Raw genomic sequence first — 9461 nt, forward strand, 5'->3', positions numbered from 1 at the left:
TATACATATTTTTATTATATGAAATTCTGTCAAGGTTTAACTCAATACGAAGCTAACAAGATACAACGAAAATCCTACTCATAACATTTTAAAATAATAACAGCTATAATTAAACAAATACATCCCAAACCTATAGCAAATAATGTCAATTCCTTCAGGACCATTAGCTTGTTTTTCTATTTTGTTGGAACAAAAAATATACAAACAAACCACTTGACAAAACATCCACTTTTACTTATCTGTTATGCAACTTTATAGGGCCTAATACAATACTAGGCATTTTATACGGCCGATATTTATAGACATAGTAGGTGGACGACCATGAGGCCAGACGCGGAAATAAAATGGGTGTGGGTGTCACATTTGTCTCTGGAAAGATCTTTAGCTAGGAAAACTGAAGTGGTTTTTTGTCGTCCTTTTTTAAGTTGTATGTTTTATTGTGTGTTTTTTCTCCGCATCTGCTAGACACGTGTGAGGTTTATCAGTCTTAATACTGAAGATCAGTTATCTCTATGAGAAGAAGTTTCCTTCTGATGTATTTGATCGGTTCAACTTTATATGAAAAGAAATAAAACAAATACATAAGTATGATTATACAATGAAACCTACCTACATTAGCCATAAATTAAGCAAAAGTAGATCTTGAAACATAAATTCAGCTATTGTTAAAATAAAAATTAATATGCTTGAGCTGGGGAAATTCGGAAGTATTGTATAGCGAGCTAAAAAAAACATATTTTTAGTGTATTGATATTTATACTGATGGAACTAAAGATTACCATGGATACTCGCAAAAGACATAATAATAAAGTCTGAATCAGCGGTATATACCAGCAGACCAGTTAACTCCATGAGAAGAAGTTTCCTTCAGAAGTATTTTATCGATTCCACTTTATATAAAAAGAAACAAAACAATCACATAATTGCTTGTTTAAGTACCTCAGAAGCAGCACATTGTATACAAATTGTATTACAAAATAACGTAGCCAAAATCTCTATCCAGTACATAGTGTCTTAGTGCTTACCTAGTATATGTCTTAATATTACAAATATTATGAAGAAATTTTTAAATGCTGAAAATTTGTCATTTAACATCCATTACAATCTATTTACACTCACATGATAACTTTACAATTATAAATATATTGAAGGTGCTGTCCATGGCAAATGAAGTTTATTAAAAAATAATGATTAATTCTCATAACAAAATATCACTGCTTTTCCTGCTTTTTAAAATTTGATAATTCTTAATATTGTTATTTAGCTTTATTTATATATCAATTAATCTCGTATGAAGTAAAGCTATGTATTAGTATTTTTAATAAGAAATCTTTAAAAAGTATAAGAGGTATACATCTTCTAAGATAAATATCTATTTATTTTGTCAGGTATATAATTTTTAAATAAATGTATATTAATATTAATTATCGTGGTGTTCTACAAATATTTCATATAAATAACAATAGTAATAACGATAATTTACTTATTGCATAAAACGGTAATAGAATGTTTAATTATAATATACTAATATATAAATATATAGTAATATCTACTGTTTCATGTATATATATATAAATCTAATGTAATAGCTGAAAAAATAAAAAAAAAGTTTTGGATTTGCGGCAAGCGGATAATGTAAAAATTCAGCATTATATTCACAATGAGTATCAAATAAATAATACTAAAGTATTAGGCCCTAGTTTTAATGTTCTTAAAATCAATTATGAATATATTAATATTCATTATTGATTAATAAAGAACATTTATAAGTTTATTTTTTAATTTTTTTATTGAAAAAAAGATGGCCTCGAGACCTTCTAGAGTAAAAATGTGATTAGAGTGTAACCAATGAGTAGTTTCTTTACATCGTTCCATCACTCCATTTTAATTTTAATTAAATTTATTTAATGTGTTTTTATGTAAATGTATTTGTAAATAGAAAAAAAAAACATTTAATTAAAAATTTTGAATATCTTTTAATTTATGAGATCGTGAATTATTAGTAAACAATTGACTGTTTTTATGGATGAAACAATTTTGTAAAATAACGAAAACACAAAACGTTATAAAATAGAATTAAATTGGATGCTATTTAATTTTTATTCAAAAAGGAGACTGTTAGGCAATTCTTAGGGAATTCTATTCAGTGTTTTATATCTTTATAAAATGGTCTCTTTATTTGTTTTCTCATTTTATATATTTAAAATGTTTTGTCATTCTCCTCACCCAAGCTTTACCGGATCATGTGCATTAATGACAACAGAGCGATCCATAGTAGTCGTATGTACACAATCTCTACAAAAACAGTTGCCGGAGAAATGAGGACAGTGGTACCCTGAGGAGTTGAGTGCTGCCCCTGCCCGTAGAGGGAGTTCCAAAACGCCTTTCACTTCCTCTCCTATAAAACTACTTTCCATAACTACTGAAGAGGCTGAAACCTGTTTTTTTAACTCCCTATTTACGTCTATTAATACACATGTCTTAGCTGGGATACAAAATAATAAAATTGATAATTGAGATCCTGATCATTTTTAAATTACTTATATGTATTTTTATTAACCAATTTACTTTCCCAAACGATTCTTGATTAGCTTTATTTATTATTATTATTTGTTTTATTTACGTTTTTATAGTATATCTGCCATTTATGATTTTAATGGATTTCCTCGTAATTTTAAAGACTGGAATTTCATTGAAACTCTTAGGTTTATTTTTCACTTTTAATTCAATTTCATCATGTCTTTATTATTGCTATTACTATCAAGTCTTTACTTCCTTCTCTTCCCCCACCCCCCCGACCTGAAATCAGAATAATACTGAATAGCCATATTTATACAGAAATATATTATATTTCAACAGCAAACATTTTCATTTTGTTAGATCAAGATTATAATTACCCTGACCTACACCTCCACCTCGAAAACAGAATTTTTCGACAGAGCTCAATATCAAAACTAAAGCAGAACTAGATTGTTTTGAGGATCAACAAGAACCAGCAAAACATTTTTAGTTTAAGTTAAATTTAATTAGGGACATATATTCAACGTAGCCTCCATATGATAACTAAATAAGAAATACCCTGTAGATTATTATATAATTGTTTAAAATTGCGATGATAATTTATATAGATTGAAATCCATGTATATCTAGTAAAAGTTCTCATTAAGAAGGGGAAAAAAATACTTCTTTGGGTAAAAGTATATTTATACCGTTTTTCAACAGACTGATTCACTCTGTTCCCTTTAGATCAGGCCAGTAGGCACAGGGAAAGATTTCTCATTTCAATATTTATCATGCATCATCAAAAATTGATCAATAATCAATCATATTCAATACTCGTGTTTGTAATTTTAGAAAATTTATTTTCAGAATTTTATTAATAATATATGGATTTTAGGAAGAGTGTTATGTTTTTGATAACAATATTACTATATTTAGACATTTTTTCAAATTTTCAAATTAATTATAATTCATAATATAATAAAACCTATACCTTTCCTAAAGTTTTGTCGTTTAATTTATTGATTGATGTTTTTCTGAATATTTAATCTAATCTTTAGTTCAATTAATCACTATTACAAATTTAAAAACTATCTTGAATTCACGAATTCCGTTAATTATTTTTCTTTCATCTTGAATATTGTGTTTATTATCCATTTCCATCTGAATAATTTGATTTCTCAATGCAATTAATTATTTTGAACTTTGTATTTATTGTGGTTAATAACCCTAGGAAGTACCGATATTCTCAGTAAAAATATATTTTCATAAACTTTTAAAAGTAAAATTTTAAACTTTAAAAATTTAATTATATATTAAATTATTTAAGCACTTGTATTTGATATTTTGCTGTTAAAGAAAAAATATAATTGACTACAGATAAAAAAATGATAGAAAGTTAAAAATTTTACTAGGGTGGAAAATATAACAGAACTGGTGAATAAAATTAATAGGGAATTTTTTCCTCCTCGACTTCAAACTAGGAAATCTGGAATGGCGGAATCTGAAGGGAAACATTGAACACTTGCCTGATAACAGACGTATATCTGATCTATTTTAATCACTATCTGAATTAAATATATATATATATTTTATTTTAGTTCAATGATATCAAAACATTTTATATTTGTGTTCTATCTTTGTAGATGTCTGAGATATGGGCGTATAAAGCAACTAATGGGCCACCATTTTGAATAAATTTTATTTTCGTATTCTAGCTATTTTGAAGCGTGAAATCTCAAATTTAGAGAGCGGTTAAAATCTGCCTTTTTGATCCATAAGGAAGGTTTATTACTGAAAATAATTAATATAAATAAGGCTATAAACAGAGATAATTTACGCATGAACAATGACTTGGACATGAGCGGAGAGGGACAACAATGATGGATAATCCAGAATGATTAGGATCCAGTTGGAGGAGACAGATCCAGTGTTTACAGAGGCGGGGAGGAGAGGCCGTAGCCCCCAGTAGCTACTGTGTTATTATTGCCTAGTTTCCTGACCCCCTCCTAGGAGCCTTGTGTTTTTTAGCCAGCTCACCTGGGCACAGGTGTCGGGCGCTGTTGCCGTTCCTCCTGGAGCGAGGAGGGAGGAGGGAGGAAGGAGGAGCGAGGAGGGAGCTGCCCCAAATCCCGCTACTGCCGTTCCGTTATCGCCTCCCTATTCTACTCCCCCTCCTTACTATGTAAACAATGGTCCTCATTCGGACAATAGCAATATATCTTAATCATACGGTTCTAATCCAGCGGTCCCAAACAATTTTCGCAGGGACACCCTTCTTGGGCTTAGCAAATCTCGCAGCAATTTGGGGCACCCTTGTCAAGATAAGCAAAATAAAAATATCGGTACAATTATTTTTATAGTGATCGAATGAGTAGAAAAAAAATGTACAAAGCAATTGGCGAAATGCACTGTATATTGATACGAGAATCCTCTAGAATGATGGTTTGATTTCTAGCTAGTAAAACTATTTTGTCGTTGATTTTTTCACAGCTATTACAGCTTAAGAAATGATATGTCCATCCACGTTTCTGAAAAGCTTGAATTTTTCTTCCAAGCCAGAAATATTATTTTAAAGAATTGAGAGTTGAAGTAAAAAGACAACTTGGCGCACTTCATATTATAGACCGCAGTGCTATAAGTCATGAATAAAAAAAAATAAAAATAAATAAACTAAAAAATGACAACTTTTCTGAGGTCTGAACGTGTAAGTGTACAGAATATAATTATCCTGTTTTCTGTAAAGTATCATTTTATATTGAATACCTAGACAGTCTGTAATAAAATCGAATGAATTACAGACTAGCTAAATTGGCAAAAATCGTTTAAGTTTACAATTCTTAATATTTTAATTGGAACTCCATGGCCTTCCATAAACGAACGCATTAATCAGCAAACAAAAGCTTTTCTGTCGTTACAGAAATACAAAAGTCGTTCGATCACTATTCTCAGACGAAATGTACCGCACATGGACCATAAACCAGCGTTGCCTTGAGTGATTGTAAAACCGCAATCGGCGACTGAGTAACTGTACATTTCCATTTCACAATCCCCATGTTTATCTTATTCCTGACTGTTTACTGTTATGGGAGGGATGGAGAGGAGAAATTATTCATATAGTACCGGGGCGGCCCTGTTTGGCTAGGCTTGGTCCCGTAGCCTCCGGTGAGGCCTGGGGGCCTTCGTCTGCTCTTGGGGCATCTGGCCTATCTCCTAATGGTAGTGCGGTTAGGAGATGAGCCACTGAAATGATTAGGGAATTAGATGTGTATAATTTATTTAATCAATGTAATCGCTGTGATTAATAAAAGTTTACTTTCAATTAACTATAAATGAAATACGTAGTAAGGTCATTAGAATCGAGGTAAATTTGGACTTCCAGTTTTCGACAGAAATATACGTAAGGTATTTCAAAGCCTACCTCAAAAACAAAAAGCCATTAGTCTGACAGGAACGTGTTCGATAAAATCGACTCGCAGGAAGTGCCACTTTGTAGAATACATTTTTCACTTTTCCGATTTTCTCAAAATGGCTCCAAAGATTTTGATTTAACTCATTAGGTCAATGTAAAATTAAATGATTATTAATATCAGATAGATCTTATCATTTAAACAGTCTGGCAGGGCTTTAATGATACGTTTTTTGAAAAAAAGGATCTTGAGGATACAAGAGGGAAAATATTTGTTGCAAGTTGAAAACACATTTATGGAAATAAGATTAATAAATAGACGCATTTTGTATCTTTGATAAGCCAAATATTTTAGAAAAAATAATATTGTACAAAGTTGTAGGAGGTAATGGGGAATGATGTAAAATGCGAAAATAAAACGCCTAGTACAAGAAGGACAGTGCAAGCGCTACAGGTTCAGTCTGATAAATTATTTCGCCGCCACAGTTATTTGATAAACATTTATTATTTCACTAACCCCATTTTTTCGGACAACCTTTTTTTAAAAAAGCAAGTCGATAATGAGTGTGAAGTTGGTAAGTTTGATGACAAAGGTTTCAAAAAGATCGTTATTGAAATTATAAAATAAATAATAACTTCATACCTATCTGGACCTACGGACTTGAAGTTTGGGGGACTGCTGAACCTTTGAACATCAAACGTATCCAGTCCTCTCAATCCAAAATCCTCAGAACCATAGTCAATGCACCCTGTTACGTTTCAAACAAAACACTACACAACGACCTTTATATACCTTTTGATCTTGACCTCATACAAACCAAATTCGCAAAATTCCATATAAACCTTGATAATCATCCTAATCCTTTGGTTCATTTCTAATCCAGTTCCAGCCATCCTTACAATCCACCTCAAAGGTTGAAACGCCAGTGGCCAAGAGACCTTTTGTAAAACATCATTAACAATTGGAGTTCTGGCAATCTCCAGATGCTCTGCTCGTGTAGAGTTATTGTGGCTTTAGCGCACTTACTCAACCTTCACTGGCTCATTACCTGTAACGTGGTGAGAATGCTGCGCTGGGATCTCGAAGGGCCTTACTCTACTCCTCATACGAGTGGGATAGTGTAGACTCGGGGATCCGTAGGTCGACTGTGTATATAATATTCTATATCATTTTTTTCACTTAGTTTGATTATATTCATTTCATTTATCTATTTTCTTATTTTAATTATTTTTATATTTATTTACATACTTTATTATTATTATTATTATTATTATTATTATTATTATATGTATGAAAGTGTACAATTATTACCATTACCCATCGCCCAAATTTGCGGCAGATTGTATTATTATCAGTAAATAAGTTTGCAATTTAAAAAAAAATAATAATATTTTGATAATGATGGAGATCTCTAAAGATGTACCTTTAACAAATTAAAATTTTTAACGTCTATAATAGGTGTATTCATGATGTGTCAAATGTAAAATGATTTACCAAGTTAAATGTTATAAGTATAGGATTGTGAGCAGCCTTATTTAAAGTCATATTAAATGTTAAATGAATAAGAGCTCCTAGCGGATTTTCTGAGCAACTTGTTTTATAACATTTCCTTCCAAAAATTCATGTAGTTTTAGATGTAAACAAAACCTTCTAAGTTTTGATTAAACTAATTTATTACAATTTGCCTAAAGTGGAAGTTAGCTGAAAATATCTCAGTGCCTTGTTTATCTTCTAAATTGTGAGGAACAGAATCAAGATGAGCTTATTTGGCAACAGTCATTAGATGATAATTATTGTCATATACTTCTTTATTAGTTATAAACCAATACTATCACAATAAACACACAAACTACGAGCAAGTAATATGTATAACAATACATTGCTTGTTACTACGTCAACAAACAAAATGGTGACGAGCTCAGCTAGTTACGTCATTCTCCATTTAACAGACCTACTAACAGACTCTCAACCATGTTATATGTTACATCGTTTTAACTTGGTAAAAGAAGGAAATATTTTTCCATTTAACACGCTTTAACATGTTAAACTAAAGATCATTAATCCCCTAATTTAGAATTTTCTTACGATATTATTCCTTCCATAATAAACTCCCTAACCACCCAAACCCACTAGTTTCTAACCTTGCTTCCTCTTCCATTCCTAGCAATCCTCCGAGGCACCTGAAAAGAAGATGGCCTCGTGACCTTATATTGTAAACTGTTTTTAGAGTTCTACTACTGGGTAGTTTCTCTACATCCTGTATCATATCATAATGTTATTATGATCAAATTTACTTGTTGTATTTTTTATACAGTTGTAAATATCAATAAATAAATAAAAATAAAAAAAAAGAATTTCTTCAAGTGTACAAAGGAAATATTACTTTTTCTATTCTTTATATTATTATGGTAGCCGTCACGTGAAGAATTCGAAACGATTTGGAAGAAACCATAAGCTGTCTAAGGATGCTCTCCAGAGGCCAGTGGCTGAATCGAATATTGCACAGCTGTGGCAGGCAAGAGGCCGAATGGTAAGCCTGTTCGTTATTAAGAGAGGCTATAGGGTCCGCAAACAGGAGTCTTAAATTTCAGTCCCTGTCAAAACACCGAGTGCTGCCTCCTACTGTGGGGGTACTGGGGACCATCTGGGGTCAATATGCCCCAGCAACTTTTAATTTGCATTACTTTGTAAAAACTTAAAGTAATTTTGAATTGAGAAACACAAAACTTAATAAGGCTTACACAGATAAAAATTGTAAACAAACTAAAAAACAACTTAAAATCTAACACAATGATATGTGTTTTTCACAATTTTTTTTTCTTTTCATATTTCTAAATTTTCAGTTTTTAATTTTGGAAAGATTAAAAAAAACGAAAAAAGGAAAACCATTAACATACTTTAGGTTAAAATATATTGCTATTAATAATTTTATATTTCTGAATTAAAGAGTCATAGTTGGTATTTCAACTGCGCTTATTTAACTTTTACTTATAAGACAGGTTTATATTTAGAGCATTATTGAAATTTTTGATTTACATCAGCAGTCGTGGCCGAGTGGTTAAGGCGTCTGACTAGAAATCAGATTCCCTCTGGGAGCGTAGGTTCGAGTCCTACCGACTGCGGAGTTAATTTTTATTACTTATACAAATTTTCAAATAATTAATCATTTACAATGAATCTCTAAACTCCACAGCTGCTTCACCTAATTTTTAATTAATAGTAATTTCTGTATGATGAACCGGTAACAATTTTCTGTTATTCGTAATTTATTAATATGATGTAATTGATATCACAATAATGTAATTAATAATTTAAATAGTAAACCATTATAATATAATGGCTTAAAAAGTTTTTAAAAATTGTTGATGTTCCAAATAAATGTAAAGTACAATATAATTATTATATATATTTATATTAACTAATACGGCATTGCGTAGACCATTTTTGGATTAGTTGGAAGGCATCCAAACCACTACAATTTCTGACAGCCAAAAAGTATGTCTAGTTTTCAAAAAAATTTGCAGAACACATGTCATACCAGGATAAGCGACA

General features: G+C 30.9%; 1 non-coding gene across 1 annotated transcript; it reads left to right on the forward strand.

The window, feature by feature from the left end:
- Positions 1-8949: 8949 nt before the first annotated feature.
- TRNAS-AGA (transfer RNA serine (anticodon AGA)) lies at positions 8950-9031 on the forward strand. The gene has a single exon. It is a non-coding gene; the product is annotated as a tRNA-Ser (tRNA).
- The last annotated feature ends 430 nt before the right edge of the window (positions 9032-9461 follow it).

Source organism: Halyomorpha halys, unplaced genomic scaffold (assembly GCF_000696795.3).
Source record: "Halyomorpha halys isolate HHAL.00 unplaced genomic scaffold, Hhal_1.1 Scaffold45.1, whole genome shotgun sequence".
In the NCBI taxonomy this organism is placed as follows: domain Eukaryota; kingdom Metazoa; phylum Arthropoda; class Insecta; order Hemiptera; family Pentatomidae; genus Halyomorpha; species Halyomorpha halys.